Raw genomic sequence first — 27,257 nt, 5'->3', positions numbered from 1 at the left:
TACCTTGATACTATTCCTTTCGTTATGATCTTGCACCTTCCTGATTTTTTTATACTTGTGAACTCTTCATTCTCTGTCAATAAGAGATAGGGTTGGGGAGGGTAACGTCTTTTCCCTGTTTTGAGAGAACCTCCTGTTTGTGCCGACCCTTCTTTATGGAAATTGCAATCAATCATTTCTGCTCTGGTTCGCAGGCTTTGCTGGATCCAGTGACACTTCAGTTTGCTCCTTCAGGAAGTGCTGGCTGAATAGAGCAAGAAGTGTGACCCAACAGCAGCTAGAATAAGAGATGCAATCAACCAAAGTCATTTAAAAGTGTAACTACTATGCTTGACATCAGTAATTGTGTAAGAACATTATTATTATCATCAAATAGTACAGGTCAGAGAACTGATATGTCCATAGATATTCTGTGCAGCGCCCCATGGTTAGCTGGCTCCAAGAACACACAGTACTGTTCCAATTAATTGAGAGAATAGCTTGATACTTCACAGGTTGAAGCAGCCAGATCATTCTAAAGCAGTGATTATCTTCACTGCTACAAAGTGTGTTTAATTTCAAACTTAATTGTATCTACATTTCCGTTTCTAATTAATCCAGATATAGAAATGCTATAGTAACCGAACAGCGTGTTCTTTGAGGAAATAAAATATGGCACAATCCTGTGGCACCAGAGTAATCTGATTAAAGAGATGTTTATGTAACACAGGTCTGTAAAAGTTAACTAATTTATTGTATGCTTACTATTCTTGTGATGCAGTTCAATTTTAAAGGAGAAATGAGACATACTCATCTTGCTCATTTTATGCTTTGAGATTTCCACAGTCTCTAGTTTGTCATGGAATTTACAAAGTGATTGAAGAAGTAGTCAGCTTCTTGGTAGCATATGCTTTTGAAAAGGGAAGAATCCAGTTTCCAGTAGGAAATTTCCACCACTGGTACCTGTGTGAGAGGTGAGATGCACTGACCTTCTTGTAGGTAACAAGGTGTGCCTCTTCAATCTATGGCATGCATTGCTGAGAGGGTACCTACAAGTGGCCACTGTTCACAAGAGGATCACACCAGCCTGTAAGAGACTGGGGACAGATTTTTTCACCCATGGTTTTGCATGTAATGAGCTGAAGGACTGTTGCTCCAAGGCAATGCATAAGTTTCCGTATGTCTGAGCTGCACTTAAAACACAAGATGTATCAGAGTGCTCTCAGTGACTAACCACTGTCACTGAGATGTTGCTGGTGTTGCTGCATTAGTTGTGTAAATATGTAACGTTAGAAAATTAAAAATGTGGCAGAAATGCGTGGTTGAAATAGCTCTGAATATTTCTCTTTATCTAAAGGAGAATATTTTTCAATAAGCAAGTTGGATTGGCATTTTTTCCCTTCTGACCTAGAAGTGCTATGCATGCACTGGTTCTCATGGACAGTATTATGAGTGTTATTTTTGGGACTGATTTGGGAATTCTGGCAATGGAGGACCACCAGTGATTTCTTAAGGTAGAGAAATGGCAAAAACTGACACATAACCACTAGCAATACCAGTATGAAATCAACCAGTTAGGTCTTTAATAGGGGATCAAAGTTGGAAGTGAATCTAATTTTCAGGTTCTTGCGGATGGAAGCTGAGTGTGCTGAGGAATCCTGTTACCACTTGATACAAACCTAAGAAACCGATTTTTATGCACTCACACCATGCCACAGTCTCAGATAAATGAACTTGAGTGTCCCCCTTCCAGCCAAAAATCTTGATCCTGATGACATGCAAATGGTGAGAGGGAGGGGAAAATGATATCAGAAACAGTGAGAGAGAGGTTAGATGATGGAATGGAAGATCTAGAGACAGAGCTATGGCAGGAGACTTGATAAATGCAGTGAGGGAGTTCATTCAGTAAAATAACTGTGGGGAAATAATAAAAAAAAAAAGGGCTTCAGTGCTTATTTAAATGACTGATAATGAAATTCTGGTTCTTCTAAAAATACTGCCTCTGAAAAGTGGTCAGAGTTCCAGGGAAGCCTGACCTTTTCCTTTCGAGGGTGAACCGGGCTTAAAGGTTTTTTGTTTGATAAGAAGAGAGCACCACCTTGTGTTAGTCCCAACATCCCGTAGCACTCTGTGATTGCTTTCCCATGTAGTTGAATTGGAGAATAAATATTGACTTTTCTTAGATAGTGTTCTTGTGCTTGTGCTGTAGAAAACCAAGAGAGACAAAGATGCAAGTGGAGACATGGAGCTGGACATGTGAGCTGAGCATTCGAAATCATGTGTCTGTACATGCGCTGCCTGATCTACAGGTTAATTGTAAATTCAGATTCTTATACAAAGTTCAAATTTCTGGGATCTGATTCTGTTCAGAAGACCTTAGTAAGTAAAATTAAGGTATCTGCATTACCTATTTTGAGATGTAATCTAATGTATACATATCTCTAGCAGGCAGTAATGAGGATGTGCTGAGAGACTGCTGCTTGCTGCGTGTGTGCACTGAGTAGTGTCTCCCACAATATAAATGCTTGCTGTGTCTTTGCTGAATCAGATATTTAAGAAAGTATCTATAATCTGTCTATAGTAGTAAGGATGAGTAGCTCTGCATATCTGCTAATATTCATTTGAGATTTTTTAAAAAATACAAATTTCTACTGAAATTTTTCTTTTCCATGTACTTTACTGCTTTATATTTCAGGCACTATATTCTGGGAGAACCTACTGGTAGACTGGATTGTTGGTTAATTTATACTATGATTTTGTGCTTATGAAAAGTAAAGCTGAAATTTGAAATATTTAATTGTAGGAATTCTCACAAGGGTGGGATAGAGTTGAGACAACCCTGTCTGTAATGCTTTAAAAACAAAACAAACTTTAAATGCGTCTGACTCTAAACTGAAATTGAATTGTAAGTGTGGAAGCAGAAAAAGAGGACAAAATAGGTCTCTGCAGTAAAAAGACTGAAAGAAGCAAGGAGGAATTTCATGCATTTGAATTAAAAATATTCCACTATGAATGAAAAAAATACACATAGAATGAATGAAAAACACACATCTTCTGCTTCCAAGAACAATGCTAGAGATCTTGGTACTTAAGCTCTCATGTACTTTTCAAATACTTTAAAAGGGTGGCTAAGTTTCAGAATTGATGATTTGATCTTGGAGACAGAGACATGATATATAACACAGTGCCCAGCAGCGCATACTGCATGCATGTAGGGGCTGGATCTGTGTTTAGTTAGGCAACCCTTGCTTTGAGTATTTGCCCTGAACCATATAGACTGTCTACAGTGGTTGTCAGTCTACACGTGTGTTCCCTGCTGTTCCCAGAGTCTCAGCATGTGTTCCCAACATGTGTTCCCAGAATATCCCAGCTGTATACGATCAGTTCTGCTCTGAATCCTTTGTAATACATCAGATAAAGCCTGTTTTCCCACCATGGAGGCACAATAGATTGATGCTTTTGGCAAAAGGAGACAGAGATGCTGCAGGTTTGTCTAAGCATTCGTAGTCAGTTGTAGCACCCAACTCTAAGTTATCGTGGCTGCATCTTTAACAGTGCAGAAAATTGAAGGATCTTATACAACAAAATATATTGGAAAGTGCATTTAAATTTTCAGTGCAGAGATGTCATAGATGCCTGTTTTTCAGAGAAGTAATTGAAGCAGGTAGATGTTAGTTTAATAGGATTGGTTTAGCTCAAAAACTTTTGAAGAGTTTAGGTGTAAGAAAACATTTCAACTCTGATACTTTAGAATAATTACAGATCAAAATGCATCGGTTGCCCTTACAAAAACATTCTTATTTTGCTTTTTTGCTCTAGTAATAGGTTATCTCTTGTGCTCTAGTTTGCTATCATTGATAGGGAAAGAGAATATGAAAATAATGTTGATGTAAAGGTAATCTTTCTTACTTTCATGAGCTGTTTACAGCTGTACACAGTAAAGGCTCAGAGAAGAGGAGCGTAAAAACTCCCACCGTAATGATATAATGTTCAAATATGTATTAGGATTAGTTGAATACATTAGCTGAGTTCATATCTTGTTGGTAGGGAAACTAGAAGAGATGGATGTAAAAGCTGATTCAACATATTAACTTCGAATTTTTTAAGAGGCCTCCCTACAAAAAAAAAACCCCAACAAATAAATGGCTGAACAAAGGTCCAGTCCTTTGGACTTAAATTAGAAGTTAAAAAGGGAAGCAAAACAGAAGACCAGATATGGTTTTATATATATATATACATATATATATATAAATCCAGACACTTTCTCTCAAGAAGGCAATATAAATTCTAATGCTCTCCTATATGTCCTGAAGTTTCTAATCTGCTTTCTTTCCAGAATGAGAAATGTGAATGGTATTTGGAAGGTAAGCTTTTCAAATTAGAGCTGTTTAGATATTTTTTTGAGTTTTGTCAACAGTTAAAGCTATCTCAGGCTTCCTTTGCAAGGGGTTTCCTTGGGTCTAGCATGGTCTGAGTCTGAAGTACAGTGTAGCAAGGTGGCTGTGGTATTCCCTTGGCATGCTGCAGACAGGGGAGCCTCCCTGGGGATGCCTCCCTTACTTCAGCTCTTCATGTCCCCCCACCTGCTTTACTGGGGTGGTGCATCTATTTATTCAGGAGAAGCACTGTGAAGACCCAGTATGGGAGGGAAAAAAATGTGGGGGAGAATAAAATTGAAATTTAAGGTGGGAAAAATCCATTTCCCATTTAACTCTGTGTAGGATATCTTCCATTACTCAACTTTGTCATAGATAAGCCAGGAATGCAAGCAATGAGTAACGCCTTCCTCATGGAATTGTCTCGTCTCCTGTTTCTTGCAAAGACGTGCAGAACAACAGCATGGGAAACATGGAGCTTATTCCCTGTGGTAACTGCTGTCTTTTTACAGTTGTCCCAACATGTGTTCATGATGTAGCACAGCTAGGGAAATACCAGGAATTTCTGGGATTTATTTCTGATCGAGGCCGTGCACAGAGCTTGGTGAGTGAAGGTGAGAAGTGTTGCACTGTCTGAGAACAGTGCGCTCTCAGAGTAGCATCCCTGGGATGCTTGTGAGGGCAGAGCACAGGGCATGTCACCTGGGCTGCCCCAGCTTTGTGTGCTCGCCACAGGGAGATGTGCTGGGGAGATGGAGCTCTGCCTGCTCCACTACTTCATGAAGGGGAGAGCTGCTCATGGTATCCCTAGGTTGTGTTTACCATGCAAGCTACGGGATAACTCAGTCTTGTTGTCCCCAGATGCCTGGATGTCACCTGTTGCCCATATACCTTATGTGTAGACTTGTGCTCCCAGGAAGCAGGTTTTGTCCAACTGGATGCCTCCTGGAAAGATAATCTTCACTGTTTTAGGAGAATGTGTTTTCTTACCTGTTGTTTGCAGTGCTAGTGCTTCTGTAACTGCAGTTAGTCAAACAGTATGGACAGTGATCTCAGGGTTGCTATGGTTTATTTTGTCCTGCTAAAGAAGGATCTCTTCTGGCTCTCCAAAATAAATGTGTTGTAAAGCCTGCAGTATAGGTTGACTGGACTCAAATACATCTTACCTTTCTCGCACAACATTCCCCCTCCCCTTCCATTTTGAAAGTGCAGGTAAGGGTTGGAAAAGTCAGCTGTGAGTGGATTGAATGCCCAACTTGCTTTCAGTACAGCTTTCTTCTTGTTCTTGCCTGCTATTTTAATTTGTTCTCTCTACCTTTACGTGCTAGCAATGGCTGCATCTGGCCTTATGTTACTTCTCAGAGATCAGACCTGTGGTGGCCCTTTATTTCCTTCCACCAAAGGATTTTTTGCATATCCTGGCCTCTCCTCCTGAAAGCTATATCTCATGATGCAGGTGACTTCTGGCATGTATACCCTAGCCTTCAGAGGAAGAAAACCTTGTTTGGATGTGGAAAAAGTGGGTGTTACTCTGCACTGCAACAGCTCAATGCACAGTTTATGAATGCTGTTTACAGTGCTCACAGTCCTTCCTGCATATTAGGCTCTTGTCCTGCTGTGTTCAAGGTGGTCAACAGTTAAACAACTAATGACCGCTGTCTTTCTCACCTGTATCAAAATTTGAGAGAGTCCCTTTGAAAATATATTTGTGTTTAACTGTTTAATGCCTCGAAGCTGTAGACTAATCCTGAAACATTTCCTATTCTTCCTGTTCCTCTTTTTGCTTCAAAATTTTGTGATAAATGTGCTTTTAGTTACTGTCTTAGTACATGGGCTACATCCATTTTTGTATGATTTCAAGAGACACACAAGAAACAATAATTTGGAAATTCATTACAATGCCAGGGTTTATATGCTCTCATTAAGCATTAATTGGTAGTTGATGGCTATTGCTATTTTTAACACCATTAGTTCATAGCGATGTAATTAGTGATGCTAAGTACAGGATCCACATTAATAGCATTACTAATTGTAAATCTGGAGATAGAAACACAAGATGACTGGTTAATTTCTAGGCAATATCTCATGATAATTGGCTATAGGACATTTGTGCTGAAGTAGAAAGGTAAATAATTTAAAATCTTTTCTTGTAGTTTACGCTGTACTTCACAACAGTAATATACTCTGTTGCCCACATTTTAGTCTTATGAAATACAATGCCATTAGCACCTCACGGCTTCTGCAGTTATTAATATCTGTGCTTCTGTGCGTTTTCATATATGCTAGCAACTGAGTTTAAAAAAAATAGCAGAGGCAATAAACGAGCAACTTTAAGGGCATCTGTGTGAGTACTTGCTGGTTTGTTTGGTTGTTGGTGTTTTTTTTTTTAACAATACAATACCATATCAGCAGAGAAGAGAGGAAATTAAAAATAGGCTTTTAATTATATAATGGTTAGATGGCAGATGCTTGCTGAGGCTTTATTTTTTTCATGAAATTTATATTAGCCAGCAAAAAATTAGTTCCTACTCTGTGCATTAATAACGCAGTGATTGCAATATTTAAATTCCACTGAGCTAGGTTTTAAGCAATTTTTGCTTCAGAAATGATGCAGTAGGTCTTCAGACATAAAAGTTCCTACAAACAGATGTCCAAAGTGCTTCTGGACACCTCTGTACAGGCCTTCATGGAGCCTGTGTCCCCAGTGTAACTGAGCACCTCCTAAATATTAAAAGAGAAGAAACAAATCAGCATGATCTTTTCAGCTCCCAGCAAGTAGGAGTACATGTCTTGATTAGATCCTGAGTTATATAAATAGTATAAGAACTGATATTAGGGAGGGAATGGATGTGTGTGAAAGCGAGGCTGAAAAAATTAATGATGCATCTTTACAGCCTTACTGAGACCTCATTGATTTCCATGGAAACCTTTTCATTGACTTCAGTGGGTCTCTTTAGTCTGATGTTAGAAAGGGTGGCTGACAGATAGGGAGGTGCATGCTCTGGTCTCGGTGCCATTGTGTGCGCCAGCGGTGCCTGCTGATCAGCACTGCTTCACTCTCTGAGGATTTTAACTGCTTTGTGATTGAGGGAGGCTTTAACCTGGAGCCATTTTCTGTGGTTAGGTAATACTGATATGTATGCTTCCCAGACCAGAGCACATAAGGTGTTGCTAATACTGCAGGTGCGGATCTGCTGCAGATAACCAAGAAATCAGAAATATATAGTAAAGGCTAAGCTGTCAGGCTCTGTGCTCTGCTTCCTGGGGTTATCCCTGCCCATTCCCCAGCAGCATAGTTACAGGTAGCCTATAGATATACCCCGGGATAGCCTAGGAGTTATATATCAGGACAGCCCTCCTCACTGAAACGTTTAGTTGTTTTTTCCCCAAGATTCCAAAACCGGAAAATCATTTGTTCTCCTGATAATAGGAGAAACACTGTATGTTTCTGACTCCGGTGCATACCTCTTCCCAAGCTGTCTTGTCTCACCTGATTTGCTGACTTCCAAGAGGATGCGCAGAGAAGAGGAGAGATGCCTCAGCGGGGTGGTTTAGTGAGAGAGTTCCTGCCTGTGGTCAGCACAAGATATGTTTGCTTTTTCTCAGCAACTTTATTTTCTAGAGAAAAACTTTTGAAAGTAAGAATGGTGAAGTAAAGGTGCTTTGTGAACAGTAACAGATATAAAATACTTTATTAAATTTTCAGTCAGAGATGTGAACAGTCTAGGAACTGTGGAAATTGCAGTTCCTCTTGGTGTCAGTTTTCTTACTTTATCAAGGACACCATGTATATTTTTGGTTTTTTTTCCTGACCTGTTTAACAAGTGTCACGCATAAGGAGTATGGATATAGGTTGTCTTATTTCTGTGATGCTTGTATCTAAAATCCTTATGTGATAGCCTATAAGAAAGCTCTTCCTTCACTAGTGAAGCTGTTCCACATGTGCCTGGTGAGAACTACTGTTTTTTCCTCTGTTCCTGTACTTAATTATGTTGCTCTATAGCTCCTTTCAGACTGCAAAAGCTATAGGTACTGGAAGGAGAGCTGGTTTCCAATGCTGCAATATAAGGATTGTTAACTATGTTTTCATTATGGTGATGGTGATCCCAGCTGACTTTTAGGTCCATGGTGAGTTAGCAAAAAGTACCCTTTTCCTTGTCAAATGATGACTTGGATCTGGATACACTGAATCACAGTAAGGAGGAAACTCAGCACTACTGTCCCAGTCCTCCGTCAGCTGGAACCATCCGTGCTCTACTAGCAGAGTGCTGCACTGGGCCCCTGATAGATGTGTCAGCTCTTGTGCCTGATGGGACTGACTGAGTAGTATGGGGGAAGGAAAAGAAGAGAAAAACCCATTTTTCCCCATGATGAAAAGAGCAATTTGTAAGTAAAAAATCACCCAATTTCATCCACTAACTCAGAGTAAATTTTTTATTACGTTTAAACTCTTTCTCCTTCCCTGCCGCAACACATAGGGAAGGTGTGTGGATGCGCTGGGATGTATGCTGCTGTGCAGGAGCTGGGTGCTGGGAGAAGCTGTCTACCTCGGAAATTCTGAGCTGCTCTAAGCTCCCGAGTTTACTAAAAGCCAGTGATAGACATCAGTGTGTGTGATACATGTGAGTGGCTATGTCTTGCTCTAAGAAAACACATACATTTAAATGGATGGTTTTTCAGTAGTTTTGTATATGCGTTTAATCTCTGTCTATAGTAGATTGTTTTCCTTAATCATAATTTGATGAGTAGACTCCTCTTTGCTTTATAGGGACGAGGGAATAGCTAAAAACCCTTTAAACCACAGACTACTTAGTTCTTGAGATTTCCTAAAAAGGAGAGGGGGGGGATAAAAGTTGGTACTGATTGATCTTATTTTCACTTATTACGTGGATGGATTCCTAAGCCCTCGGGAATTTTGGATCTAAATACGAGTTAGAAGGGAGCGCCGCCGGGTCACGAGGGCAGCGCGCGGGCCGCTGCCGAGCTCCCCCGGAGCGGTGCGTGCTGTGCGCGGCGCGGCCGGCAGGGGGCGCTGCGGGGCCGCTCCCGGGCTGCGCTGTCGGGGCGGGCCGTGTGCCGCGCACCTGGCAGCCGTGTGCAGCGCCGGGGGCCGGGTTTCGGGCAGCGCCTTCTTTCTTTGGGTTTCGATTTCACAGTGCTGTTGTCTCCTGGTTGTGGAGACGATTGAACAGTTTCCTGCAGGGCCGTGGTCGGTGAGCGGGCTTTCTAAATGCTGAGAGGGTAGCAATAGCAATTAGTGGAATCAGGGCTATAGTTCTTACTTGGTACTGTACTGATACGAGTTTCAGTATCTTTAAGTTTCTGCCCTAAAAGGAAACAGTCTGTGTAGAGAGTCTGCTGATTTTCTTGATACTTCTGGCCTGATCGTAGATTTTGAAGTCATTCAGTCCATGGCTTTGAATTATTCTGGTTTTTGGTCCAGATTCCTAAATGATCTTCCCGACCTGACACTTCAGAAGATTTTTGCATTTCCTGATTTTGTTAACTAGTGCATTTTTGGGCTAGCATCCTCACAGGTGCGTATGATTGCTTTGTGATAGTTGTGCATTCTAAGCGGTTGTTTTAAGTGCCGGAGGCTAAAACAAGTAGGAATGAGATCACTGCAGCAGTGTGTCATCATTTCTGCCCTTTCCCCCTTTTCTAGTACAGTTAACTTCCAGGCCCTACAACAAAGACACCAGCTTGATCCACACTGAGGCAGTTTGCTGTGAACTGAATTGGAAACTAATTCTTTAGGAAGTCCGGTTGGTTTAAAGGAGGAAAAAAAGGAAAACAAAACTAACTCTAACCTATATCTGTTTTGGTTTTTTGTTGTTGTTTCTTTTTATTGTTGTTCATTTTTTTGACTTTTTTTTTCAAAGCAGTGGTGCGTGGTGCCGTGTAAAGAATGTTACCCTACATGCTCCAAGATAGGTTAACTTGAGTACATTTGAATGGAATGATACATGTGCAGTTGTTATTGCCATCTAGTGTTCTCGTACCTTTATGGCATCACTCAAGAGAATGAGAATCACCTTTGCAGCTTCCATCCACCCCTCTTTCTGCCTAAGCTGTGTTGATGAAGTGCTTACCTTTGACTGGAAAAGTTCATTTAAACTGAACATTGATAACTTTCTCCAGCATGAGACTCATGTTGAAGCAGTAAATTTTAGACTGAAAGTTATAACCCATGTGTATGTGCATACCGTAATTCAAGATAATGTGGCTGAGTATGTGCTGTGGCTTAACTGGGCAGACAGCTCAGCACTGCACAACCATTTGCACACCTCCCTTCCATGTCATAGGGAAGAACTGAAAAGAGAAATGCAAGACCATGTGGATTGAGATAAAGACAGTTTAATAAGGAAAGGAGAAGTGAAAAAGAAATAACACAAGTGATGCGCGATGCAGTTTTTCACCACTTGCTGACCAATGCCCAGCCAGTCCTTGGTGCAGCCCAACAGCCAACTCCCCCTGGTTTTATTGTTTAACATGGTGCCATATGGTGTGGGACATCCCCTTGACCAGTTTGGGTCAGCTGTCCTGATCCTGACCCCTCCCAGCTCCTTGTGCACCCACTGTTTTCTCTCTGGTAGGGAAGTGTGAGAGGCCAAAATTCCTTGAATTCCTGCAAGCACTGCCCAGCAGTGACTAAAACATCAGCGCGTTATCAACATTAGTCTCACCCCAAATCCAAAGCACAGCACCTTACTGCAGCTGCTAGAAAGGAAAGTAACTCTATCCCAGCTCAAACCAGGTCTATATACACCCTGGGATGGTATGTAAATGAAGACAGATGAATAGATTCTGTGTTTGAGAATTTTATCTGAAAACATCTGATGGAGAATGTAAGTATGAAGCGCTTGTACTTATCAAAGTAAATATTCCATGAATTATTTAGTGAATTTTCCTAAGAGTTCCCAAGAGTACTTGGCTGTTAAATCAATTTTGAAAAGTCCTCTGGGAATAACTAGTAAATTTTTTGGTGTATGGGAAAGAACTGTAAATGAGATAATGAAGTGGACTTTTCTAGTCCCTAGTTTCAGGAAGCATGCTTGTGCATAAACATACGTGTTTTAATTATAGTGTTATTGTAAGAGATGCTATTTATATCTCAGTGGCACTTAGCTGTCCCATGAAGACTTCAGCTCGGTCGTGCAGAGTGTAAGGTAGGAGAGCAGTCTGTGTTGTCACCTGTCTCTTCTAGTGTAGAAGGGAGAAGGAAATGAACGTAATTCCCTTCTACTGGTGTAGACTGGGAAAGAAAGTGATGCAGTGACTATTCCTAGGACAAAGGAAGCTTGCATTTAAGTTAGGGACCTAAATTAATCTTCTGCATCCAAGCTTTAAGCCAAGTTCATTAGTCTGTACTTTTAATCATTGTGTCTGATCTAAAGCCTTAACTATCATGTAGGTCTTCATACTGCCTCAAAAATGTTTCAATGAATTGTATGCTTACTGACAAATTGAATTTGGGAATTCTGTGCATAAAATTATGTCTTAAATTATTCCTTTCCTGAAGTCTGTCTTTAAACGCTACCCTCTGGTATACTGTCCGTATGGCTCAATTCACAGCTCTGCCTGAACAGCTGTTAAGGAGACCTGTGATACTACAAAAGTATATACAGTTATGTTTAATTGTATGCTAAAACTGGCCATAGGGGAAATGGTTTCTGCAGCTTGTATAGGGGAAGGGCACTACACTGAGATCTCAAGTACCTCTTTCTCTAAGTCTCTTTATCCTATTATATTCTATCGTGACTGAATTCTGAGAAGAACTTAACTCTCTTTTTGGTTTTCTGGAGGTTCTTGTAGGTAAGAAAGCCTTATGTCATAGTTTGATTGAAGAAACATCACCTCCTATGCTGACACTTGGTGCAGTCTTTGTACTACTGCTTGTTTCAGTTGCATAGTCATGTATTTTTCATGGCTTCCATCAATGAATTTCATAGCACAGATCCACTGGAATGCCACGCAAAAAACTTAGACCCACACAGCATATCTGTAAACATTTGGCAGTGTGAATGGAATGGAGTCTCGCTGTATATCCCAACTACCCTTGCAAGAAAGGCTCAGAGTTATAGCTAAAATGGGCAGCTCGGTATTGCAGCCTGTGCTTGTGCAGCAGGGATGGATGCCATCAGCTGGAGGCCCAGTATCCCTGGAAGAGTTTATGAATATGTAAAGGTGGGAGATGCATCAGCTTTAGCCCATTTCCTGGCCCGGTTAGCTTGGGCAGTGTCATTGTAATGCATACTTCCAAAGAAAGCAAAAGTAAAACCAGAATGAGAAATATCGCCATCATAAAGTACAGCTATTTTTTTCCCTCCAGCAATGAGAAGCATTAGCATTAGATGAATAAGCATTAGTTTCTGTTTGAGGATTCTTTTCTCCCCTCAAGAGCTAATTCTGTAGTGCTTGGTTATTTCTCTTGCTGTTGATTTTAGACCGAGATGAGGGTATTCATGGAACTCCAAATTACTAGAAGAGTTAAGAGAACAAATGACTTTGGAGGTGAATTGTGCTTGCCAACTGAACATCTTAAGCCTGTTTATGCTGCATGAAGCACTCTGGTTTGAAGCTCCCTCTTATTTTTGTAAAATCAGGTGTGCAGGTGTACAAGTATTTCAGATTCAAAACTAACTTTTAAAAAGTGAGAATTCTAGATTTTTAACCCATCATTCCTAGATAGACGCAACTTGTCAAGTGAATAATAAACTACTAGCTATGTATACACTAGCTTGCACACATTCTGTTAATATGCGAATAAATTCTTTCCTGTATACACCAGTGTCTTCTGTTTTCCTGCAGCAAGTACTTTCTTTGATTGATGTACTTGGAAGCAATCCTTATCCTCATTCATTTTAATTGAGAGTAATGAATTTAGAGCTTTTATATGCACAGGTTGGCTCAGTTCCATTTCTGACTTTCCTCACCTATGCTAGGAGCACAGCCTGCTTGGGGTTGTGTTGGAAGAGGTTCAGGACATAGTGCAGCATTCCTAGAGAGGACAGTATCCCACGAGGAGCAACCATCTGTTAATAGACAGGCTGATATTTCCAAAGAGCTCGGGTTTTTGTAGGCAGGTTCTCTCTTCCCACCACCACCACTGAGGAATTGCTAATCAGGAAATAAACTGCTTCCCTGCCCTGACTCGCCGAAGATAGCAGTGCCCACAATTGTGTTTCATGTTGTTTTGAATTCTGTGAGTGGGTTTGAAAGCACTGCTGTGTTGCTGGCATTTGGGGAAAGCCTTACAGGAGGAGGTTTTACTTTCATTTAAAGTGAAGGCCATTGGCATAATAAAGAACTGCTATAGTTATTTACTGAAATTACAGAATCACAGAACTGCAGGGGTTGGAAGGGACCTCAAGAGTTCAACCCCCTTGCTAAAGCAGGGACCCTACAATAGGGCACACAGGTAGGCATCCAGATGGGTCTTGAATATCTCCATAGAATTGTTTCTGAGGCTCAAGAAAACAAGAAATTTGAGTGAATGTAATGGAATGGAAAATTAAAATGCATTTCAGTTGTAGACAATGTAATTTTCCTGTTCCTTTTTATTTTTAAAGGGAACTCTAAAATGAACGCCCAAGATTAGATGTTTAGCTTTTTTGGTTTTGTAGACATGACTCAGTTTAATGTGTGCTTGCTATAAGAGAATTCCCACCAACCATTTTATATTTATGTTCTGTGTGGCTAGTTTAGCACAGGGCTAAGTTGGCAAGCACTGCAAGCCCATGCTTGTGCGGAGCTGCCAAGCAGCACCTGCTGGAGAGGGCTTTGTGAAAGCAACAAGGATATTGCTCCATTTTGGAACCCATCGGTGAAATTCAATGGGAATCCACTGGTGAAGCTAACGACACCAGCCAAAGCGATCTGTGTGGCTCTAAGCGCTTTGCTCAACAGAAGGTTACTTTGTTTCTGAGCAGTGCAAATGGAAAGATGCGGCTTGCCAGCTCTTTGTCTCTAGAAGCTGTTCTAGTCTTAATGCGTGACCTGGCAAGGGTGGCATGAGGACAGGGTTAGTGGCGGCACCTGCTTTGATGGGCTGTCCTCTCTAGCTGGCAGCTGGCAGATTTGGAGCCTAGCAGTGACGCACGACGAAGAGATCAAGCGTAGAGCTTCTCTTCTGTAGTGCCATGGAATTTCAGACGGGAACATATCATCAGGGTGGATGCCTCCACTTGTTCCCACTTCAGCAAAGGGGTTGATTGGATTAGGGACAACAAATTAGACTTCCAAAGAGAAATGTGTGGATTGTGCCTAATCCCAGCTGTTTGAAATTATTCTGCTGTGCTCCTGGATTGCATCTCTGATGGAGACAAACGAGGATCCAGCCTCCCCTCATAGGCTGGGGTCTGTTCTGCCATGCTATCATTAGGAACAACTTGCTTTGTCAGTAAAGGAATCAGCCACGACTCAGAACACATAGAAGATGCAGCTCTCACGAGTAAGAAGGTATTATTTTTATGGAGTCACACTTCTGACCGTAACAGCACTTAAATGCTGGGTGTTGAAGTCCAACAGCTGTGATAAGGCTGAATTGTTTATTCAGTCCCAGAAACAGCATTGTCAAACCATTTATCATTATCCTTCGGTAATAGCACAGACAGTTCTTCCCGAGTCTTCATTAAATACTCCTACTATTATTATTACTGTTATTAAATTCACATGTGGCTTCCTCATATATGCGACCACTCGCACAGAAAGGTTGCTGGCAATACCTCTTTAAATTCCTAGATTGTGCAGAAGGCAGAAGAGTTTGCTTCCATCCTGCAGCCTGTTCTGAGCACTGCTGGTTTCCCTACTTCAGTTTGCAGTTAACAGTAGGGCTGATTTGTTTCCTTTGCCTCCATGGGGGCAGGGAGCAATGTTTTGCTGCTGCAGCAAGAGGCCTCCCACACTTACCCTTATGTTCCTGCCGCTTAAGCACACACCCCATGTTCCTGGCTCTGCTTTAAGGTACAATCTATCTCCAAATTAGAAGGGGAAAAAAAAAAGCAAAAAAAACCCTGAAGTTGAGCGAAGCACAATCAAGCTTCTTGGAAATTAGTTAAACACTCAGAAGGCTGTATTTAAAAGAAAACTTTCTGCAATCAACAAAGTGCAGCTTTCATCATGAGTTCCTGGTCAGAGACTTCTTTTCCTCTTGATGGCCATTTAGCTTTTTCTGAGGAAGCTGTCTAGCACAAATCTCCCTCCTGTAAGTCAGTGCTTATTAACTCCTCAGCTATGCTTTTCTTTGATTTTGTTTACCCTGTCAAAGCTTACTGGCTTTTGTACATAGCTGCCATTCAGCTGCTTCAGGTTTTGCAAATGCCTGTGCACAATGTTACATGCAAAGTACAAATACATTCTTCAAAGAAGATGTCAAAACAAGTTTCAGCTCATTTTCAGCAGTGTCTAATTATAGATACATAATTAATGAGTCTGACATTTATCTTTCCTAACACAAAAGACCATACTTAAAAATAAAAGCATTTCCTACGATACCTGTAATAGCTTAAGCCTTAGTCTATGGGGAATAATATAGTTTAAAACGAGCTATATTCTGAAGAAATAGAAGAAATATTTCTTGGTAAATAAAATATAGGCTCTTCTGGTGGTTGCTTAGAACTGAAAAGTGTTACGCCTTAATATTTAAAAAGAACTACTGGTGTTCGGTTACCAAAAACAAAAGGTAAATCTGTAGAAACAATAGAACTTTTATTAATGTAAGAGTTATCCTTCTTAGAAAGCAGTTAGGTGGTACTATGGCTGCAACAGTCCTAGATGAAAGAGAAGGTGTTTCCTCTATTTCTTGTTTATGCAGTGTATTTGACACTACCTATAGACAGTGGCAGTGTTTGCTGATGGTAAGTAGAATCTATTTTATGTTCCTTTGATACGCTCTACCAGTTCATATTAATAACATTAGTAACCAAGTGGCCTAGGCCAAGTTTCACTAAAATGGTTTACTTGCTATTTGCCTAAAAGAGTTGCCATATTGCATACCGATGTGTTTTAGCTACTTCAGGAAGCAAATGCTACTTAGATTTCTTTACTTCTTACAATGTAAAGCTATTTCATTTGGGACAATGGGTCTTCTGTCAGCCTTTGAACTATATTTCTGCAGTACATTTTTTACTTTCTTACCTGGGAAATGAGCTGTAGATGAACCACGATCAGCCTTTTGTCTTATAATGAATGATACCTAGTCTTTAACATGAATAGAAATATATATTTTGTGGTTCACAAAAAGGATGAGCTGTTTTTTTTTTCTGGAACCTTATATTTTGTATTTCTTTTATACTTTATATATTTTTTTAATTATAAGCATAAAGTGGCAACATGCACATTGGCATACATAAAGTGGCAATAACAGAACATCTGCATTTTTAATTTTATGAAGAAGTAAAGGAGAGCTTGGATTTAATAATGTTGGCAATTTATTTTGCTTAGGCTTTGAAACTGGTGCTTCATTGAAGTGGATGAGTGTGGAGAGAGAGAAGTGAGTTCATATTTTTCACTGCTGTTGTCTTGGCAGAGAAACTCTGATGGAAAAATTCTCATCTTATGAGACAATGGGTATATTTTGACACTTTACAAAAATCTTATTTCCTCTCATTCCCTGGTACTATTCAAGGGAGGCATATGAAAAGCAGCTGGTGAATATTAATAGTCTGACATAATCTTTTAGTGAAAGTATGAAAGTTCAAGGCTCACTATTCCAAACTCGCTAATTTGAGTTATTTTTTAAATTCTTGTTCGTGTACAAACAACATAATTAATAAGCATATTATTTTCTTACATGACAGAATAATAGTATATTTCTTTGCAAGATTTAGAAACTTCAATTTTGTAAATCTGTGACTCAGGCATATAGCAAGTAATCTGCACCCTGGAGTTACAGACATTTGACATCCAGAAGGCAATGCTTCTGTTCTGTGCAGCATGTGTAGTGCCAGCATTTAGATGACATACTAGTACTGAAGTGAGGCAGAAACTTTTCCAATGTTTTCCTCTCTGTGTTACCAGTGTTTGGGCTTGAAGTTGTTCAAACATAAAGCAAACTGGCTTGATATATTTCAGTGATAGGGTGAAGCTCTAAGCATGCTTTGCGGTCCATTTCACTGAGAAGTCCTTGCCCTGAAGATCTTGTCATTTGAGCAACGGCAAACAGGCAACAGGAAAAGAAAAAAACAAAACAAAACACAGGGTTGAAACTACTTACCTGGTTCTAAGTACATCTTAGCATGATAGCCCAACTCTCCTTAGCTGCAGCCTAGGGAGAAGGCTCTAGACTTTCTCTCTGCATCCTGACTTCTCCTCTGTAGCTCAGGTTTTAGTGTCCCGTTTTTTCAGCTGCCCCTACAAATGGAGCCCAAAGGAAGTGCTGCTGCATGAATGTACACGTGGCAGAGGTCTGGAAGGGCCATCCAAACCAAGACCTTCGAATTGGACAGTCTCTCAGGCTGACTCTGTAAATCATCAGGAATAACGAGCACAAATGCTGTTCCCCTCATCATCCCTTCTTTGTGAGTTGTGCTCCAGGCTTGGTTTTAAGATTTTCAGTGTTTTCCCTTTGTTCTCATTCCATAGTGCACCTAATAGAAAGCTACTCCTTTGTGGTGCAGATTTTCCAGCTTCCCACAAGCTGGCATTTTAGGTTTTGATTAGTCTTTATCTATCGTTCTTTCCATTTGTAGGTGGCTCACTCTTTCTTTTTTATTCTAGATGGAGGCTTAGTTAAATGCCTATTTAAGAACTGATGAGTAATTTAGAGGATTTAGGGGAACATTCTGTGCTATTATATGCAAATACATGCCATGCATGTCTCCCTATGTCATTAACCTGGCAGTCATTTCATGCATGACTCCCCATCTTATTAAGGTAGCAGTATGGAATATTTGATTTACTAAACTGCTATGAACTACTTAGCGTGCTAATATAGGAATATAACTTTTAAGTTTCTCTGGAATAACTATCTTTGAAACAGATTCTGGAAAACAATAACATTATTTTGACAGCTGTGCTCAGTTTCTAAGGTCTGTTTTAGTAAGCTTCGCAGAATTGGTGGAGAAGTACCTGTGATTTGAATGAACCATGCAATGACTGAAAATGCAAGTTACCAAATTAATTAGAGCCCTTCAGAATTCTGCAGACATTGGAAGCCTGGGTCTGTGGCGTACACGTACATGTTCAATATGCAGAGCTCCGTGGAGTTACCTTACAGGCATGTGCAGTTTTGAATCCGAACTCTTCTGCAACATTGTGAAACTCTGCTTACATTCAAACTCTTCCCCCTTCCCAACCTTCTGTTACCATAGCAGCATTCACTGGCCATGGGATTTCCTGAGGGAAGGAGGATAGAATGGGGAAAGGAAAGTATATTTGTTGACTTGGTTCAGTGCCAAACGGAGTAGGAATTATATATACAGGATGTTGGTTCCTTCCTTCAGTGTCCATTTCAGCTGGCACCTAATGTCATCCAGATAATTGCAACCCACTCTGTCATCATTCAGCCAGCTGCATAGAACAAAACAAAGAGAAATTTAGGATCAAAAGGAAGGAATAGCAATTTAAAAGGCTTTTAAATGTTGTTTTCTCTTTCTCAATCAGCAATTCCTAAAAGCCTTTAATTTATCCCACCTCTTATCCCCCTTCAGAAACATACACACACACTCACATTTGTACTACTTTGAGTGCTGCTGGCTTGAATGATATGGGAGCGTGGAACTGCCTGTCACAAGCAAGTAATGAGGTCAGATAATGACATCCAAAACCAGAGCAGAGGGAATCATTCAGCATCCTCTGGTAGTTTGATTGCAGCTAAGAGTGTGAATCAGCTCCACTTTTATACTCCTTTATGTTAAAAGTTCTCCAGTACAGTGTATGCCTTACATTTGGAGCAGGCATCAGAATCACAAATGCAGCATAATGCCATATGTGTGGTACGGGTTGTCAGAGGCTTATTTACCTGGAAGGATGGTGATTTCAGAGGGCTATGTAAGTCTGGGCAGGCTAGGCCTGTGCCCTATAGAACTTTTAGCACTGATGCAAGCTGTGAATAAGCATTCAAGTGGGAGCTACGTGGAAAGTGTGTTAGGTATGGAGGAAGAGAGGATGAGAGTACTGTTGGGACTGACTGGGGAAGTGTGTGCACAGCTGACTCAGGCTGACCTGGATGAGGAGGAGTGGGCATGCGCACTGGGAGATACAAGGATAGCAGACCATGGCTATAGGAAACAACGGCTGGGAAAAGTGTCCTATTCAGCGTGGTCAGTATTCTGCTTAGTGGAGACTGACTGGTGGAAGATTTAAAATACCTTCTGCACAGGCTGAGGATGGTTGGACTGGATGGTCTTGGAGGTCTTTTCCAACCTTAGTGATTCTATGAAAATGTGCTAGATGGCATGGCTAAGAGCAGACTGAGGAGTGTGGTTCAAATCCTTCCTGATTTGAATTTTAGAGAAAAATGTCTCTGATTTTGGCAGGAAATTGTGGAAGTGCCTTGTGTGGTCTAGCAAAGCGAGAGTCAGTAGTCCTATCTGTAATAAGTCTTTACAAGATTATTTAAACACTGTCTTCTCGGTAAGACCCATCTGTTTATGTCCTGTCCCTCACTAAGCTCATCGTTTTTTTTTCTTTCTGTATTAACAGTTTTTTCTTGTTTCCATAGACTTTCTCCTACCTTCATTCTTTAGAGTGCTAAATGTTGTTCTGATTTTCTTTCAATATCTTTTTCTTTTGTTTGCTGTGCTGGCAGGTTATCTCTCGCTGAAACTACTCTTTCCATCAAAGCTTGACTCTGCTTACCTTGCTGATCGCTTCTGGTCTGTTTCTATTTTCACCTGGGTGATCAGGTCTCTGGTTTGAAAATGCCTTTCACTTTTTTTCTTCATGTGGCGGAGGGTCTCTCATTTTTTGCCCATTGTCAGCCAACCCTAGCTAATGAGTTGGAAATGAAAGATAAATTATTTCTGCTGGGTAGTTCTGTGGGGAGTTGGGATAAAGAAGGGGGATTTTTTGTTTTGTTTTGTTGGATAGCTCCGGCCTCACCATTATCACTTCTCACTCACTCCACTCCTCATATGGTTAATACTTAATTCATATTATACTCTACCAGAGGCTTCTTGTTGTGCATTTATACCATAGAGACGGTAGCCAGACTCTGTGAGATTTTCAGCCATCCATTTGTGTTATGAAGTAATTCCCCAGAAGAGAGCTTGGCTAAATGTTTCTGAATCATCCAAGCTCACAGAGAAGCAAATTAATGGCCCTGAATACCACATGATTACTGCTTATGTCTTTGTCAAAGTCAAGCTCTACAGCTAGGTGTTGATTATTCAAGGAACCTCACACTGACTGTGATCTGGGAGAAATTATCCATCTTACCTCCATACCTAGGTGTGCATGTCAAGAGCTGTCAGTAGCTATCAAGGCAAGGTCAATCACAATAAACGTCCTCTGTTCATTTATCTGGGCAAACAAAATGACACAAAACCATGATTGCAGGCAGAGTTCCTATGTAAGCAGTGCAGTTGGCTCAGTTGATACCCTGCTACTTTTTTGCTGTGGGTAGACAGGTGTTTGAAGAACAAAATGACCAAAGGTCATTAGTGATAGTGTCTCTGACCAGTAGAGGCTTCTCCCAGTGGGAAAACAAAGGCCAGTGATGCGGTACGTGGTGGAGTTATTGCGGGTAAGCAGGAATGGTGGGATGAGAGTTGTCAGCATGAACCAAACATAACAGCATAAAAGAGGTGATGTGAACCTGGGTGTCAAAAGCCGTAGGCATTATTAATGCTCCTAACCTGGAACATATCCAGTTGTGGTTTAACAGTCAGGTTTTGTTGTATGTTTTTTCCTGTTCTTGTGTGAATAGCCCATACGAACACAGAGCGCTTACTGGCCAGTGTGCTAACTAAGCACAAAACAGAGCAGATTCAGTCAGAAAACTGGCAGTGGTGGGACTGCTAATTGATCCAGGCCCTCCCTGCAAGTAGTTCAATTTGACAAACTTCTTTCTGGAAACCTGTGAAATTTCAGCCTGGTTTCCTGCTGCTTCACCCATGCAGCTCGTTGGAAGCACGCCATCTACAAAATGAGATGCAAAGGCTGTGGAGGCCGTTTGCTGCTCAGGCAGGTGGGAACCCTGGGCCTGGGCTTCCAGGCTGCTGCCCGTGGGCCAGGGCAGGTGGCTGTCAAAGGTACTACCATTGTTTTACAGAATTTTAGGCCCAGCAACCAGAGGAAGGTGAGACAAAGCTAAAGGCTTTTTGGGACATGACAAAATTGCATGGATGTGGCTAAAGGTATGCTTTTAATCCAGAGGAGAAATTATTATGAACATACTTTTATAGATTTAAACCCCAGTTTCACTAACTGAAAGCCAAGGAACCAGGATAAAAAGCCATACAGTCAGAAACATGGAAATGCCTTCCTGGGCATCTTCCCACTCTGTCAACCAGTAGTCAGCATGCATCAGCCAGCCACAGCCATCAGCGAGCAGCTGTCACGCCCTTTGGCTGAACTGGTGCCGTTTCTGGCCATGCAGCACAATACACAGCTTGCTGTTCTATTCGCTGCTTGCATTTGCTCCGTTTTGTGGATTGAATTATTCATATGCTAGCAATTGTCAGATGATCTAGGCCAGACAAATTCATTTTCTTGCAGGACCCAACCTGATGTGGCAGCATGCTGTTATGTACTGCACCAGAATTATCAGTTGCTGCTTTTTAGAGAGGAAACGCTTCACTGATGCACTGCTAGAAAGGCTGGTGCCAAGAGACAGCCTGAACGTTTCAGAGGCAGCTGTTTGCCTGGAGAAGGTGGGGACATAGGTTTGTAGAAATGAACAGAAGTTGGTAGCAAAAACAGAACTGCGCCAAATGAATGAGAAAACACTGTCTTAATGCTGAGCTTTGTAGCAGATTCTCCCCTCACCGGTATTTCCCCATGTTTCTCTTTTCTGCCTTGTGTAGGTTGAAAGACTACAACTATATATGTGTGGATTCCTCTAGGAAACCACAGTCAAGCCATAGATGAGACTGGGCACAACTGCAGTTTCCTTGTAATAGCAAAATACAGTCATTCAGTGTCCACCCTTCACCTTAATTTAGTGTCTGCCTTGCTGGTAATCAGAGAAGCTGTGAACGTGGGAACACAGGTCATGAAGAGGGACTTCTGCTCACCATGCACAGCAAAATCTGCATGTGTACCAATGCTCCCCACTCATCTTTGGAAAGATAACAATTCAAAAATAGAAAAGTCATATCCCTCTAACTTCTCCAGAGCTGCTGCTTGTTCTCTTTTTTTCTCTTCCTCTGCTCCCTACCTCCACCTACTTTTGCAGAAGAAATATTTCTAAAATTGATGATTGGTGAAAAGTAGATTTTGCTCTGAAGCCAGTGGAGTATACTTTATCCATCAGAAGGCTGTATTCAGACTTTTGGACTTGGTCATGCTCAAAATTGAAGTCAAATTCCCATTCATTGCAGGAAGAGTCAGTCCCTTGGCCCCTGTGGGCTGCCTAAATGCAGTAGGGCCATAGGCTCTTGTGGTCTGATCCATGCAGGAGGGAGCATAAGAGAGAATCCCAGAGCAGGGTTGGAATTTGCTTTTGGGATCAACATAAAAGGAATTGTTCATCTCAACTGTGATATATGTAACCTATCATTATTGCTGTAGGAGAGCGCGTTCTGGTACTAGATGGGCTCTTTAATCTAGCAGAAAAAGGCATAATGAAACTATGCTATTAGAAACTGAAGGCAGACAAAATTGGTTTGTACAGTGAGAGTAATTAATCACTGGAACCGAAGGAGGTTAAGATTCTCTATTGCTAGCAATCAGAGTGGAATGTCTTTCTATACCTCAACTGCAAGTAAGGGGCTTGAGCTAGAAATCATTGTGTTCAATCTTTAGCCTGTGCTATGCTGGAAGCCCTGAACAACATGTTTCCTACTGAACTGTGAGTCTGTGAATAATTGCTGTTAATTTTTGCCCTTTTTCTGCACTAGTGGTTACTTTAAAAGCAAAAGAAGAGGGAAATCCTGCTGTTCAGTTAGAAATTTGAAATCATGGGCCAGATATTTAGATTATTTAGATTTAGATATGATTATTATTTTTTTATTTAATTTAATTGTAGTAAAAAACAAGATAGGCTTTTTCCTTCAAGCAAATACATTTGTTCCAAACACCTGGGCAGGAGTTGTTCGTAACGGAATGAGCAGAAGCAAAGCAGATCACAAAACATCCCTTCACATCTCCTCCCTCTCATTCATGAGGTACTGTTTGCAGTCAGTGTCACCTAAAACAAATGTGATGTGCTAGGTGCTGTTGCATTCCTTGTGATCAGAAGCAACTGTAATTGGCAGTTCTGCTTTCCCCCCAGTTTTAATAATTTATTTATAGTAAAAACTAGCAATTCTATCTCAAATAGCTCTAAGTGGCACTACAGATCAGACCAGTGAAGCATTGTTTGCCTTTCAGATTATGAATTTGTGAAGGGTTTCTTGATTATCCCTTTTCTTGTTAATATCATATAATTAACTTAGCAACATTCTGAGTTTTAATAAAGATTTGTGTATTACTGAATTATACAAACATGTTTCATTTTTCCCGGCCTGCATGTAGGAGAAGTGTTAGCAAAAATAAATATTCTAATCACTTTTGTCAAAACAAATTGCTAACAATGTCTTTGCTATTCTGCATGTGAGAGCTACTTGTAGCATTCATTAATCTAACAGTTTATGATTTTGATTTCCAGATGGAATGATTAGCATTTCTGAGCTTTTTATATTCAAGCTGCAAAAATAAGCCTTTTTCAGGGGTCACTGCAGGCAGACAATTTAAGTCTGACTTTGCTCAGTTAAACACAGTGGTTCCTAAGTAACTCCTTTAGCATATTCTTTCTGATGCCTTCCTCTCAATATTATTTTAAAACTTTATTTACCATTTGAAACAATACCATTGATTTCTATTATCACAACACCTACAGTTTTAATCTTTCCTTTTGTCTTCAAATCTCCCTTCCTTATCAAGGGTACCTCATCTTAAATTCTGCTAAGATATCAATAACTCCGGGAAGGAATATATTGCTTTTTTTTTTAATGGAGGTAGAATGCTTCTTTGATGAGTAACACTTAATTTCCTTTGAATTGCACTGATGATTTAGAATAGTTATTGGATTTTCTCACAAATCTTTTCAAAGTGATATCATTGGGAAAAATTTTGCTAGGTTTTGTGTGCAACTGGAATGCTGACGTGGTGTCTGTTCACAGAGAGGCATTGCTTCATTTCTATCAACTGGAAGAGCAAAGTTAAATGGGTGAAGATAACTATTTTACGCTTAAATATAAAGTATTTAATGGATCTAGTGGTTACCTCTCAGTGTTCATTTTCACAAATTTGGCTTAGCTTCATTCTTTTAAGCCTACGTCTTGTATATACATAGGTGACTGAGAATAATGCCTCCTATTTACTTTCATGGAAAAGGTAACAAATACTGCACAATAACACTATTTGATAGAGCAAATTCTCAGCTACAAAGTGCTATTTTTCAACACAGTCACTACCATTAGCTGTGCATTTTTGTCAGTGATGAACAGGAGCCTGCATGCCATGCTCATGAATATCTGCACCAGTGGAGGTGACCCACTGTTGCCAAACTCACTGTTGAAACACACCACCCACCGCCTCACTGTGCTCACATCCACTGTTTGGTCTCCATAAACATTCAGGAAACACTGACGAGTATCAGTGTGTGCCATTTTTTCTGCATGGAGGAATTCAGTGACACACCATTGCTCCATATGTGCTTCCATGTCAGACACCATTCTGTCAGACTGCCCCTCTGCTGCCATCTGTCACATGTCAACAAAATGGAATGGGGATACTGGTAGGAAGGTTCTACCTCTACTGCCATACCACCAACATCTGCCTCTGATGTCATAGGCCATCATAACAAAACAGCAGGCAGTACTTTCAGAGCAACCCTTGCAAATCCCTTTGGATCATCTGCCAGAGGGAAAGGTGACATCTCTGTGACATCTCTTGCTCTAGTAATTTCACTTTCTCGTACAAGTAACATGAAATTTTTTCTTCAGTTTGAAAAGTTGAAGACTTGTAGCCTTCTATTTGCAACAGCATTTCATTTTTGTAATTTCTCAGTTTCAACTTCCTGTTCTTATCTTGCTAATTAAAAAACTGGGCAGTGATGTTGGTGAGCACTTCCCTATTGGCATGCCGGTTGTCTAATGAAAGACATTTCTTCCCTGTCCCAAACAGATCACTTGAAAAGAGACTGGTGGGTGAAACCCCACTGAGATACCAGCCAGTTGCTGTTCCACCGTGAGAGATTTGTTTATCTGGGATTTGCAGCAGATGTTATTACTTCAGATTTGAATTTTACCTGTACTTATGTGTTGCACACTAACCACAGCTGCAAATGCTGTTGAACAAGCCTGTTAAAATCCAGACACATTGGCGTTTTGGCAACCTGTGCAGCACTTTGTGAACTTGGTTGAGCCTGACAACCTGAGGGCCAATGACAAACCAGCCTATGCAAAATGCTGAGTGGTGCTGCTGAGGTAGTGAGGAATGCTTTAAAGCTTCCCCCTTCCAGGAGTAAGCAGTAAAGTTAGTAGCAAAGCTGCAACGAGAGCTGGATTGCTACAGCTGGAATTTCTGTAGCCTGGTGCATGCCCTGTGGATGCTAAAGGAAGGATGCCGACCTGATGGTTTGGGAGCTGAACTGATAGGAGGGAGAGCCTACTGCTGCTACAGGTTTTATAGAAATTTTTTTTGTGCCTTTCTTCTCCCCACCACTCCCCCCCTCCTTTTTTTTTTAATGTTTCAGATAGGATGCAGAAAGCTTCCAAGAGCGGAGAGAGCTCATGTCAGAAAAACTCTCTCCAACTTTACTAGGTGGTTGAAAAATATCTGATAATACCTGAAAGCTTTTGAACATGAACTGAATACAGCTCCCAAATAGGTGATGAATAGAAGTTGGACAAGAAAACATGTTGGCAGAGTTCCAAACTTGATTATTCCCCATTATGTGTCTGTAAACATTCATTATGGGTGGACTTGAAGGAAGCTTTGTTGACATCGAATTTCTTCAGTAGAGAAGAGAATTGCGTCCCAGATCTTCAGCACATCCAAATTCTGTGTAAAAGAAATAGCCAAAGTAATCTGTCAAAGCAGTTAGAAGAGATCTGTGTGGTATTCATTTCTTCCTGTAAGTTGTCAGAAGGGCAGGGCATTGTTTTGTTGGAATGGGCAAATTCTCTGTCAGTTTAAGAACTGTAAAGGCAGCATGACTTCACTGATGTAAGTGAGGTCTGTATGTGGTAAATGTAGAAAGCTCAGAATCTGTCCCAGAGGCTGTAGGCAAAGGTGTCCCACAGGCACTGATAACTGATCAGTTCATATTTTGCTTTGTACAGTTTATTACTTAATTTTTCTGTGTTTTCCCTTCCTCTTTATTGACTTTAATTAAGTTTTCCTTAGGGTTTGCAAGCCTTGCAAACTTTAGATGCTTGAACAAGTAATCCTGTTTACTCATCACATTACCCCTGCTCCACTTTTGGGCTGAAGTGTGTGTATTTTCTTAAGTTCTTTGGGAAGCAATACGATTCAGCAGTTTAATGATGCTAAGAACTGCTCTTGTAAAGTGAGGCAGTAGTTTATAGTTTAGTGCATTAAGTTTTAGGCATCAGGATTATTTTTGTTTGTTTCATTTTGATTTTATTGAGAGATGTGGAAATGTTGGTGACTTTTGAGAAAACCTGGGAAAGCACTGAGAAGCTCTGATATTTTCAGTCTAATGTGAGAAATTTTAGCAACTTTTTTTTTTTAAAACGTTTCTAAATTTAGAGTTATTTTCCTTTCTGGCGGCACTCTGAAAAACAAAAC

At 40.7% G+C, this 27,257-nt stretch overlaps 1 long non-coding RNA gene across 2 annotated transcripts in view; it reads left to right on the top strand.

Annotated features, from left to right (window-relative positions):
- The window catches only part of LOC110398216, a 292,377-nt gene that overhangs the window by 51,994 nt on the left and 213,126 nt on the right, over positions 1-27,257 (top strand). The window contains exon 3 of one of the 2 annotated variants that reach the window (XR_002438264.1): positions 195-347. This is a non-coding gene — a long non-coding RNA (uncharacterized LOC110398216). Of the gene's footprint in view, positions 1-194; positions 348-9,483; positions 9,893-27,257 lie in introns of those variants that run through there. The other variant, XR_002438263.1, reaches the window with a different exon arrangement.

Source organism: Numida meleagris, chromosome 4, assembly GCF_002078875.1.
Source record: "Numida meleagris isolate 19003 breed g44 Domestic line chromosome 4, NumMel1.0, whole genome shotgun sequence".
Classification (NCBI taxonomy): Eukaryota; Metazoa; Chordata; class Aves; order Galliformes; family Numididae; genus Numida; species Numida meleagris.
Note: the sequence above shows the minus strand (reverse complement) of the source record. Positions and strands in the feature narration are given on the sequence as shown.